This window comes from Mya arenaria, chromosome 4 (assembly GCF_026914265.1).
Source record: "Mya arenaria isolate MELC-2E11 chromosome 4, ASM2691426v1".
Lineage (NCBI taxonomy): Eukaryota > Metazoa > Mollusca > Bivalvia > Myida > Myidae > Mya > Mya arenaria.
This window is the reverse complement of record NC_069125.1, coordinates 56,725,943-56,726,153: the sequence shown is the minus strand read 5'-3', so window position 1 is coordinate 56,726,153 and position 211 is coordinate 56,725,943.

The window sequence follows — 211 nt, the reverse complement described above, 5'->3', positions numbered from 1 at the left end:
TTATTCCGATACCGAAGCGATACTATATTTAAATCTGAATAAAACTATCAGATATGTTTTGCATTGTAACTAATCTTAAGTCACCAAAACTGCGTTGCAAGACACGTACGTGATTATGTAAAGATAACTGAAAAAATATTTCTGGAAATAAATGTTAGCATAAAGCATCTAGGCATCTTTAATAGCCTTGAAGATATAAGAAACAACCACA